A 10,919-nucleotide genomic window follows, 5' to 3' on the forward strand; every position below is an offset into this window, starting at 1 on the left:
GCCTACCGCAGACATGAGCGAGACAGATAAATATGAAGGCAGGTGTTGAGGAACCAGGGCACCCTGACGAAAAGTGGGCTACTGGAACAAGAAGGCATTGGTGGGCAAGAGACGAAAACAGGGCGTTGTTGGAATGCTAATACACAAGTAACCCCGGCGGAAGGGGCTACATGAATAGGATGAGGGGCCTATGGATTCTTCGACATATATATATATATATATATATGTACATATACAGTGGGGCAAAAAAGCATTTAGTCAGCTACTGATTGTGCAAGTTCCCCCACTTAAAATGATGACAGAGGTCAGTAATTTGCACCAGAGGTACACTTCAACTGTGAGAGACAGAATGTGAAAAAAAAAAAATCCATGAATTCACATGGTAGGATTTGTAAAGAATTTATTCGTAAATCAGGGTGGAAAATAAGTATTTGGTCACCTCAAACATGGAAAATCTCTGGCTCTCACAGACCTGTAACGTCTTCTGTAAGAAGCTTTTCTGTCCCCCACTCGTTACCTGTATGAATGGCACCTGTTTGAACCCATCATCTGTATAAAAGACACCTGTCCACAGCCTCAAACAGTCAGACTCCAAACTCCGCCATGGCCAAGACCAAAGAGCTTTCGAAGGACACCAGGAAAAGTATTGTAGACCTGCACCAGACTGGGAAGAGTGAATCTACAATAGGCAAGCAGCTTGGTGTGAAAAAATCAACTGTGGGAGCAATCATCAGAAAATGGAAGACATACAAGACCACTGATAATCTCCCTCGATCTGGGGCTCCACGCAAGATCTCATCCCGTGGGGTCAAAATGATCATGAGAACGGTGAGCAAAGATCCCAGAACCACACGGGGGGACCTGGTGAATGACCTGCAGAGAGCTGGGACCAAAGTAACAAAGGTCACCATCAGTAACACACTACAACGGCAGGGAATCAAATCCCGCAGTGCCAGACGTGTTCCGCTGCTGAAGCCAGTGCATGTCCAGGCCCGTCTGAAGTTTGCCAGAGAGCACATGGATGATACAGCAGAGGATTGGGAGAATGTCATGTGGTCAGATGAAACCAAAGTAGAACTTTTTGGTATAAACTCAACTCGTCGTGTTTGGAGGAAGAAGAATACTGAGTTGCATCCCAAGAACACCATACCTACTGTGAAGCATGGGGGTGGAAACATCATGCTATGGGGCTGTTTTTCTGCCAAGGGGACAGGACGACTGATCCGTGTTAAGGACAGAATGAATGGGGCCATGTATCGTGAGATTTTGAGCCAAAACCTCCTTCCATCAGTGAGAACTTTGAAGATGAAACGAGGCTGGGTCTTCCAACATGACAATGATCCAAAACACACCGCCCGGGCAACAAAGGAGTGGCTCCGTAAGAAGCATTTGAAAGTCCTGGAGTGGCCTAGCCAGTCTCCAGACCTCAACCCCATAGAAAATCTGTGGCGGGAGTTGAAAGTCCGTGTTGCTCGGCGACAGCCCCAAAACATCACTGCTCTCGAGAAGATCTGCATGGAGGAATGGGCCAAAATACCAGCTACTGTTTGTGCAAACCTGGTAAAGACCTATAGTAAACGTTTGACCTCTGTTATTGCCAACAAAGGTTATGTTACAAAGTATTGAGTTGTATTTTTGTTATTGACCAAATACTTATTTTCCACCCTGATTTACGAATAAATTCTTTACAAATCCTACCATGTGGATTCATGGATTTTTTTTTCACATTCTGTCTCTCACAGTTGAAGTGTACCTCTGGTGCAAATTACTGACCCCTGTCATCATTTTAAGTGGGGGAACTTGCACAATCGGTGGCTGACTAAATACTTTTTTGCCCCACTGAATATGTATGTATGTATGTATGTATGTATGTATGTATGTATGTATGTATGAATGAATTCCAGAACGGGCAGGTGGCTCAAAAAACACGCCGAGTTGTTATCTGAGTGCACAGGACAGAATTAGCGCTAGTCAGACAGATGAGTTTTCACAATCGCTTTCCCGCAGGTGTACGTTACCGCTGTGAGACGACTACGGACTGGCGTGGAGCAGCAGGCTGGGCTGGATCAAATAGTCCACCTGATGATCGCCTGGGATGGGGTGCAGGTGTGGAGTTAACAGCCAAAAGTAGCTCATGTCCCATTGCATCTGCTTCTAGTTCCATCACTCTCTGGACAAGACAAAACAAATGCAACACATCGGGCCCATGCACAGCACTACAGTATGCACTTCCAAATTCAGAACCAATGACACTAGCTTACCTGCACATAGTCATATCGCAGTTGCTTTACACGTTCTGTGTTTCTCTCGAAAGGAACTCTGTAAATTTGCTTCATTCTTATTCTGTGGCGCGCAAGTACACGACTTAGTGCAGAAATGCTTGCACTGTGTATATTTTGAAAGATGGTGTCATTATCAATTATGCGCTGCTGTATTTCGCGCAGTCTTATTGCATTATTGGCAATCACCATGTTCATTATATGGGTCTCTTGCTCTGGAGTGAACATTCTGCCTCTGCCCCCAACATCTGGATGTCTAGCAATTCTGTAAAGTAACAATTTCAGTATTTTTGCATGTATGGTACTGTTGTGTTTCTCATTAGAGTATGGCAGTGCTACAAAGTACTTACCGATTCTCATTTCGAAATGTCCTAATGATGCTTGCCACAGTGTAGCGGCTCAGTTTAGGCTGAACCCGTTGGCCAGCTTCCCTCAGGGTCATTCCATGGTTGATGACATGGTCCACTATTGTAGCTCTGATCTCATCAGTTATTCTGTTTCTTACTCTTCTTACCCTTCCTCTTTCCCCTCCTCGTCCTCTTCTTGCTCCTTCTTGTCCTCTTCCTCTAACTTCCTCTAACCCTCTTGCTTCTTCACCTCCACGTCCTCTTCCTCCAACTTCACCTCCACGTCCTCTCCCTCGGCCTCCTCTGATTCTCACTCTTCTCACTCTTACTAATTTTGCTAGGAGTGTGTTGGAAATTTGGTAATTGAGTGTAAGCAGTGAGTTGTGTTTAAAGTTGTGCAAAAAGAGTGTTGTGCAGTGAATTGTGCCTACAGTTTTGCAAAGTGTGTGTTACAAAATTGCAAACTGAGTGCAAAGCAGTGTTTGTGCTTTTAGTTTTGCAAACTCAGTGAGTGGTTTTGCTATAAGTATTAATAGTTTTAGGAATTGTGCTATAAGAATCACAGTTAGGGTTAAAGCTAGCTTATGTGGTTGCAAATCTACTGGGATTTAAAAATAGTTATGCAAAACAGAGCGTGCCAACTCTGACCGGCTTTAAAGGGTTAATGTTGTATTCAATATCACTTGAAATGAGTGACTGAGCCCACAAACTAATCAGGAAACTATTGAAACAATGTTATTAATATATACAAAGCAGAAGCCTTCTCAGCTAAACCCTACATGGCAAAGTCTCAAGTTTAAACAGATTATATCTTTGCAGAATTCAGCGGGCTTCCAGATGCGCCTCTTGGATATTGCTGGAGGCTTTCCTGGGACAGAAGACTTCATTTAAGTGAAATTTGAGGAGGTATTATTAATAAAAACACTGTACAATACAGAGGGAACGTGCTTAGGACATTCAAACATAACATTGGTTGGCAGAATTTTAACTTACATGAGTTGTTCCTTTTAATTGTGATAATATCTGGAATTAATAAGCATATGCACATTTAGTTATGTGTTAGAGCCCTGACTGCCCTGGTGAAGAAACAGACATCATTCTGTTCAGATGCTGGTCATGTTATCGCTTTCCTTCATCTTTTCTCTTGTTTGCGAAGGGGACCTTGTTGGTTTGGCCTAAAATTAATCATTTTAATGTAAAACTACGTGTTACTGTCTTAAGAAGAGAGGTGAGTTTCCAAGGAAAAGTAATTCATCAGCAGCATAAAGACGACATATTTTGTATATGCATTTGGGTTTTTTTTTGTTGTCTAGAATATCACACAAACTCTATCCTTAGTATTTTTCATTCTGAATGTTTATCTACCACAATTTAGAATCACCATTCTCTTGTACTTCATAGAAGCACAGGTAGAGACCTCAAAGGCAGAGGTACTGATCGCTACAGAACATCTTAAAGTGTCAAGAAAATGTCAGAAGTATTAATAGCTCAGCAATATCCATTAACCTAATGTGTTTTGCATTCTTAGTTTTAAGAAGTCATTAATAAAGCACTGGATGAATTATTCCCACCTGCCAATGGGTTGGAGATCATTGCAGAACCAGGCCGATTCTATTTCGACTCAGCCTTTACACTGGCAGTAAATGTCATTTCCAAAAGAGTTGAAGACACAGATGAACGCAGTGGTAAATATACAGATATGCAGTTTAAAGCAAGTTAAATACTCCATAATGATGTGCCTTTGTATTTGAAATTAAGTTCAATTTAAATACAAAGGTAAATGCTTATCAGATCGGAAGGACTACAGCTCTGAGAAGATGATGATGTACTACATTAGTGATGGAGTATACGGATCATTGAGCTGCCTCATCAATGATCCTTTCCACGCCAAGGTTGAACCATGGCCTCTTAGGGTAAATAATATAAAATCACCATACTTTTGAGTGTGTGTTTATATCCAGTTTCTTGTGGTCAAGTTGGTAAGATTGTGGTTATAGCATACCATGTACATTGAAGTCATGGTTACAGTTAGGCAATTAATATATGTTTATGTTACTGACATTTAAGATGTGCTGTTGATCAATACTGATGAACAGCACAACTTACTAATAGAACTCAGAATGAGACCTCCATAAGCTTCCTTTTTAATCTTAAGTCACAAAGGCCTTAAAAACTGGTTGGTGGTTGCCTGGCAACCACGATCACTAGGAAAGATTGAGTGTACCTCAACAGGTTTCAAATAGCTACTGGAGTTTGCTGGGAAATTGATTACTTAAGCTCTAGTCATGCCTAGGCCAAGAGATGCTTAGTGTCCCACTTTTAGCCACCAACTGCAATGGAAAAAGTTGTATTCCCTGATGGTTGGGAAGTGGTTGTGGGAGGTTGCTGTCCCAGGGACAGGTCAGTAGCAGTTGCCATAGCGGCCCTTCGTTTATACAGAAGACACAAATTTTTCTGCAAACCATACAGTTGATGTTAAACTGTGAACAATGTGATGCAAACTAAAAATGGAAGACTGTTTGCATTCAAAGTAAGTGTTGCACTGTATCACTGTAACCAACAAGTTGTGAAAGGCAAACTGTTTGTATTTACATCTTTACAACATTTCACTACCACTCACTGTTGAGTGTGTGTTTGCAGACAAGTTTGCATCATCATTGTAATCCTCGACTGACTGCAGCATCCAACACAATCACAGGGAATTTTTTGGTGCATCATCAGCTCTGCAAATGAATTGACTTGGTTATACTGAACAACAACTTGTGAATCAGTCAGATATCACGCATTTTTCTTTTGTTACTCAATGGGACTAAGGTCTTACTACATCTTGAATTGTTAAATTTAAATCTCATTGCTTGGAAAAAAAGATAAACCTAGACTTTTCACTTATAGCTTTCTGTTATCTGGGGTCCAACCTGCGCCGGCTCTGACAAAGTCACCGAAAGCTGCTGGATTCCTGAGTTGCACGTGGGGGACTGGCTTCTTATTGATAACATGGGGGCTTATTCTCTCAGTACATCCACTGACTTCAACGGCTTTGAAAGGGCACACATTTACCCTGTTGTGACAGCTAAGACCTGGCTCGCCATACACCAGTCTTGCTTAAAAAACACTATCAATTAATGATCAGATAATAACTGAGAAAAGAATAAGAAAATGTAACTTAAAGGGGAGTTTTTCCTTCCCACTGTCGCCAAAGTGCTTGCTCATAGGGGGTCATATGATTGTTGGGTTTTTCTCTTATGAAGCGCCTTGAGGCGACTTTTGTTGTGATTTGGCGCTATATAAATAAAACTGAATTGAATTGAAAGTTTAGAGTTAAAAAAAACGTTCATTTCAAAGTTAAAAGTTAATTTAAGCTAGCAAACACATAAAATCAAAACTGGAGTCTTATCCAATTGCTAAAAATGTTCCCACACTGAAAATGCCACATCGAGATGAACAGAATATACTTTTTGGGACATGATCATTATTGTTACTTTGTGGTTCCAAATAGGCATTGTGTCACACAAATATAGCTATTCAAAGCTCGTTTTCAATAGGCAAACCAATGGCACAACAACATCTTGAAATGACACACTGATCAACAGGACACTGGCTCTTCTGTGAAAGTAAAACAAACTCCAACAAAGAAGACAGCCTACTTGAGTAGTGGGAGCAGAAGATTTTTTGCATGATGTGGCCTCTAGTTGTTAGCCTGAGCTAAAGGGGATGTAGCATTGCAGAAGGAAAACATCTGTGTGACTCGGCCCGGTTTCAGTAAATCATATAATGTTGATGACACCATTAATAGATCAGACTTTATGTCCTACACAGGATTAAGAGATCAGTGTGGCTTGCAGTGAACTCATACACGGAGTATGCACCTTAACTTTTAAAATTCTGCAAAAACATCAGTAAACTATAATTAGTTGTAATATAATTCGCCTCTTAGGTATTTTGTCCTGCACACACTTTGCTTTTGACAGTTTATTGTTTTGTTTTGTACTACTGACTTCCGTTTTGTATGTCCTGAAGTAAAATTGATTTAATTACCAAAATAATTATACTTTTATTTTTTTTAACACTGGCAGACTTACTATGCATCTTTATAAAATTAGACTTGGATGTACTAAAGCAGCACAGTAAGAACAAATTGTATTATGACTGACAAAGTAACTTTTAAATATTACTAATTTTACTTATTTGTGTGTTAAAACCTCAAGCAACTAGTGAAGTTAGATAATAAATGCCTTTCTCACCTAAACAAATGACACCAGTGTCTTCACTATGTCCACAGTCATGTGTCCCAAATCCATTGTGCTGACACTCAGTGAGATAATGCTCACTTCCTGAACAGCCCACATTATCAAGCCAGATTTGTCCACTGCCTTGACCAAAGTGAGCAGATGAAGTGATCTCCACTGCTGCCCCACAGCCCAGCTGTCTGCAGACCACCTGAGCATCATTAATGTCCCAGTCATCATCACAGACTGTTCCCCATGAGCCACTGTGATAGATTTCAACTCTTCCAGAGCATGACTTAGATGATCCAGTTAATCTGATCTGACCATCTGGTAGAGATATATCACACACCCTCACACCCTCTAGCAGATCATTACATGAAGGAACCTTTTAAAAAAACAAGCGTGTCCATGCTCACAGGTGTACACACGGGTGATCACACCCACAAACTACACCCTTTTTGGCTCCTACCTCAAAGCACACTGTGTTCTGTTGATCTTATGTGCTGCACAATAATGTTTAATATTTAGTATTTACTGTCATATTCCCATATATCATTGTGATGTTGTTTATTCTATTACTCTTGTTCTCTTCTGCTTGTTTTCTTTTTTCTTTCTCAGCAGGTGACCCAGGTGATTGATATATGCATTTTTTATTTCTTTTTTTTTTCTGCTCATTCTGTTGGTTTTTGTTTTTTGCCCTTCTCCCCCGTCCCTCTTCTCAGCTGTTTCTCTTTCCCTCTTTCTTTCTCCCTTTTCTTTCCCCCAGTCAAGTCTGTCCCATATTCAGTAAGTGAAAATAAAATAAACAATAAAAGGTGAATCAAATGGACCATTACGGCAAGGCTGGGATGGTCAATTTGGTAAAGTAAATCCGTTGGGCATCTTTCTTTGCCTTTAGACAACAATTCTGATGGCAAAAGAGCCAAACGGGACAGGAAAAAAAAAAAAAAAGAGAGATATCACACAGTATCCAAAATTTGAATATTTCACAAGGATTAAGTACAGAAATAGTGCTTGTTAGGTAGGAGAATAAACCAACCTGCAGCAGGTGAAGATGACATCAAGAAAAAAGAGACTAGAGGACAGAACAAAGAAATGTCATTGCATACATGTCAAATGTATTGAAACTGAAAAGAATTACATACTGTATTCTGCACCTATACAATGCTGTAGTATTTATATTAATTGCAAAATTATTTTACGCTTTGAATTGAAAGAACAGAAAATAGAGATACAATAGATATCTTGATTTATTTTTTTTATTACATAAATGGCTGTGCTCGCAGCTGAACTGTTTGGACTTCAGCACCAATACTGGAAACATAAGCAGAACTCTAACAGACTGATAACAGACTTACTTTTAAATTATGATATGTGGATATGAGAATGAACACAGAGTTGCAGCATTTTGACCCTTTTACACACAAACACACATGTCTAACTCACCTAAAAGCAGCTTCTCTACATCACTGCACATCCTGGTGAAAATGCCCAGAAGAGTCAGACACAGACACTGTAAGACAGCAACAGGTGTACTGCTTTTCTGTTAATGACAAAATCTTTCACATAAACCCATTTTTGATACATTTACAGTAAGTACTGCTGGAAGTGGGTTATCATCACACAAGTTAACATTTACTTCTGACAGTTTTTCTGAAGCTATATGCGCAGTGATGCACATATAAGAAAAAAGGAAGTGACTATCTGAATGTGTTTGTAGATTATAACAATTACAGCATATTAACGGGTTTGTATCTCATACTGAGATGCAGAGTTTTACTAACTCGTTCTCTAAGGACGTTATGTAGGCTGTATCATCAGCTGATGCTGTACCATCATGTAAATCAAGCTAATAGAAAAAAGACACTTTAAGATAAGATAAGATAAGATAACCTTTATTAGTCCCACACGTGGGAAATTTGTTTTGTCACAGCAGGAAGTGGACAGTGCAAAAGTTATGACGCAAAAATTAGAATACAATAAGAATAAATACAGTACACAGCTGTACAGAATAGAATAAAATAATATACTATATACAGTAGAATAAAATAGAATAAAAATATACAATAAGATAAAAATAGAATACGAATGCTATATACAACTGAGTAAAAATACAACGATGACAGAAAGGATTATTGCACTTAGTATTATTGCATATGTGTGGATGTGTGTGCTTGATCAGTTAAAGTCTTTATTATGGAGTCTGACAGCAGTGGGGAGGAAAGACCTGCGAAATCTCTCCGTCCCACACCGTGGGTGCCGCAGTCTCCCACTGAAGGAGCTGCTCAGTGCTGTCACAGTCTGCTGCATGGGGTGGGAGATGTTGTCCAACAGGGATGACAGCTTAGCCGCCGTTCTCCTGTCACTCACCACCTCCACTGGGTCCAGAGGGCATCCTAGAACAGAGCTGGCCCTTCGGATCACCCTGTTCAGTCTCTTCCTGTCCCCAGCAGAGATGCTGCCGCCCCAGCAGACCACACCATAAAAGATAGCAGAAGCCACCACAGAGTCATAGATGGTCTTCAGGAGTGGGCCCTCCACCCCAAACGACCTGAGTCTCCGCAGCAGGTACAGCCTGCTCTGCCCTTTCCTGTAGAGGGCGTCTGAGTTATGAGTCCAGTCCAGTCTGTTGTTCAGATGAACACCAAGGTACCTGTAGCTGTCCACAGCCTCAATGTCCATACCTTGGATGTTCAGTGGTTGCAGTGGAGAATGCTTGTGCCTGCGGAAGTCTACCACCAGCTCCTTGGTTTTACTGGCGTTGATCTGGAGGTAGTTCAGCTGGCACCAGTCCACAAAGTCTTGAGTCAGTCCTCTGTACTCCTTGTCGTCCCCATCAGTGATGAGGCCGACTATTGCAGAGTCATCAGAGAACTTCTGCAGGAAGCACTGGGTGGAATTGTGGGAGAAGTCTGCAGTGTAGATGGTGAAGAGGAACCTGAAACATGGGAGATTTTTTCTTAGTGTGAAACTGTGGAAATGTGGGATTAGTTTCTGTATTTAGTTGTGTGCTGCAAACACCCACATGGAAAAGATATATATAAATCTTATAAAGTTTGTATCTGTCTTGTGTGAAACTTGTATGAAAAGCATACAAGAGTGAAAACAGATATAAGATCCCTTGAGAAATTATATAAATGAAACTTGTATGTTTTGGATACTTACTAAAACAATATATGAAAGTAATGAGAAGTGGCCACTTTCATGAGTAAATCATATAAGTTTTTACTATTTCTTTTCCATATGGGCAGGAACTGACAATAGCTATGGTTCCGATTTGTCACAATCGGCACAACACAGAAGAGCCACCTCCACAGGACAAGACTCAGCAGTCCATCTGCATCTTAAGGATAAAGGACACTCTTTCGAGGATGCCAATGTTCACATTTTGGACAGAGAGGACAGATGGTTTGAAAGAGGAGTGAAAGAAGCCATTTACGTCCACTGTGAGCGACCATCTTTGAACAGAGGCGGGGGTTTACGACACCAACTCTCTGCCATCTATAATCCAGTTCTGAGATCCCTTCCCAGACGCCTTAACGCCCACTCACATCCTGGGCCATCTGACCTCAGGAATTCGCATGATAAGGTGGGGCCAGGTTTCACAATGAACACACCCGAAACTCTGGCTGATTGTGATCCACACCCATTTTCACAACTTGGCTCATGTGATTAGGTAGAGGATCATTTTGTCCCTCTTTGCGGGGAAAACTCCCACTGGATTTAAATCTGGGACTCCCCACCATTTGACCTTAGAACTGAAGAAGCTTCTCGGATGAGAGGTGAAACGTCTTCAAGCAACTTAAAGAAGTCCAGACGCTTTTCTTTACAAGCTCCTTTGACTACGATGACCTGGATGACTGAGAACCTTCACAGACAGCCTTGCCACAATGTGAAAAGAGCTTGAAACTGAGCTTAAAACAGAATATTAGTATCTACTAGTAACAGCCTTAGATGAGTTTTCATGTGGTCTTGCTGTCCTGATGGATTACTTTTTCTATCCTTTGATTTGCATTCACCTATGTCTGTTTGCTGATGTTGACATATCTATATTAAAAATGTAGGTA

Source organism: Rhamphochromis longiceps, linkage group LG4 (assembly GCF_057381845.1).
Source record: "Rhamphochromis longiceps isolate RC_006_pf linkage group LG4, R_longiceps_female_GT1.1, whole genome shotgun sequence".
Lineage (NCBI taxonomy): Eukaryota > Metazoa > Chordata > Actinopteri > Cichliformes > Cichlidae > Rhamphochromis > Rhamphochromis longiceps.